Source organism: Octopus bimaculoides, chromosome 11 (assembly GCF_001194135.2).
Source record: "Octopus bimaculoides isolate UCB-OBI-ISO-001 chromosome 11, ASM119413v2, whole genome shotgun sequence".
NCBI lineage: Eukaryota > Metazoa > Mollusca > Cephalopoda > Octopoda > Octopodidae > Octopus > Octopus bimaculoides.
The window spans coordinates 58,773,046-58,775,146 of NC_068991.1; positions in this window are offsets into that span (position 1 = coordinate 58,773,046).

The window sequence follows — 2,101 nt, forward strand, 5'->3', positions numbered from 1 at the left end:
ATACAGGTGGGGTATGTAGGTCACGTGAGAGTGTTTCATTAGAAGTACTGTATATGCTGAAAGGTTTTGTGAATGTGTGTGTGTGTGTGTGTGTGTAAATAAACAGACTGACGGCTAGATAGATAGATAGATAGATAGATAGATAGATAGATAGATAGATAGATAGAGAGAGAGAGAGAGGCGGGGGAGACAGAGACATAGAGAGAGGGGGGAGACAGAGACAGAGGGAGAGGGAGAGACAGAGAGAGAGAGTCTGCAAACACACATATGTACGAATCTGAATGCACACGCACAAATGCACATATATGTATATATACGCATACATACACACACACATATGTATGCATGTATGTATGTATGTATGTATGCATAGTGGTCACTTGTACACACTTGTACAAATGAAAACTCTGATTTTGAGTCGTTTTCACTGCTATATTTAGCATACTGGTGTTACAAGTAATACTCTTAATTATTAATTGATAATTTTGCCTTTATGGTTCTTTTACGCATGCTAGCTACTGATATTATTGTAAATTATTAACAGTAATATCCGTATATATTTCTATGTATGCATATGTATTCACGAGAAGATTGATGGATGAAAGGATAACTGGTCGGATGTAAACACTGCTGGAGGAATAACAAACATGATATAAAATAGTGTGAAGATAGTATGTAATTTAGAAAGGTTTGTAACGTTTTGGACGAAGGTCCTTCATCAGAAAGCAGAAGAATCTAGAAAAAAGAAAGAAGAGAGCGAGAGGGAAAACAGGTAAACAACCGATACCTGAAAAGTCACGTGTTATTGCTTACTTTGCACCGCTGCGCGAATATACGCGTGTTGTGTTCTTGAGCAAGACACTTTATTTTGCGTTGCTCCAGTTCACTCAGCTGTAGAAATGAGTTGCGACGTCACAGGTGCTAAGCTGTATCGGCCTTTGGATAACACTGGTGGCATGGAGAGGGGAGACCGGTATGCATGGGCTACTGCTGGTCTTCCATAAACAACCTTGCCCAAACTTGTGCCTGGGAAGGTAACTTTCTAGGTGCAATCCCATGGTCATTCTGATCCGAAGGGGTCTCAGATGTGTGTGCATGAGTGTGTGTTTATGTGGTTGTGTGTGTTAACCAAGTGATAACTTGCAGTAAAGCAATTTTAATACATCCTTTCATGTTGTATCCTTCCAATAAAGGATACAACACGCATGCTTGGAAGCAACTTCGCTATGTATAGCTTTGTCTAGTTAAAATATCATGCACTTATAAGAATTAAGAAGAACCAATAATAATAATGATGATGATGATAATTATAATGATTTCTTTTATTTACTACTAGGGCTGAGGACGAAGGGGACAATACAAACACAGATATAAAGTGTGAGGGCGTACACAACGAATAGCCTCTGAAGAGAAGGGGCAGCCATTTATGGCAGTATGGAGGAATTGACAGAAGACCCTAGATTACTCTGTCATTACTATGCAAGGTTCTTGCGACCAAGTTATAGCCGTATTCTTGGAACAGCGTCAATTAAGCACGCCAGTAATTCCGTCACTCTAAGTTTTTATAAAATTTGCTTTACGGCAGGCCTCTTCCCTCTATATCCTCGCCCTCTTCTGTAAGTGGTGGTGTTGATGGCAGTGATGGTGGTGTTGGTAGTGGTGGTGGCGTGGTGGTAGTAGTGGTGGGGAGGGTGTGTTTTCTAGTTAATGGAGATGATACCAATAGTGATGGTGATACAAGTTAGTAGCTGATATATAAATGATCATCGTCGTCGTCGTCATCATTATCATTGTTATCATTGTCGTCGACATCAATATTATAGCCATCATCATCATAGTCATCATCATCATTATCATCGTCATCAACATTATAATCATCATCATTGTTGTCGTCGTCGTCCTCGTCATCATCATCATCATCATCATCATCATCGTCACCATCATCGTCATCATCATCATCATCGTCACCATCATCTTCATCATCATCATCATCGCCCTCGTCTTGGAAAAAGAGGAGAGTAAACAATACTACTAATAATAATAAGGGAAAGGAGCAACGTATATATATTGTGTGTGTGTGTGTGTGTGTGTGTGTGTGTGT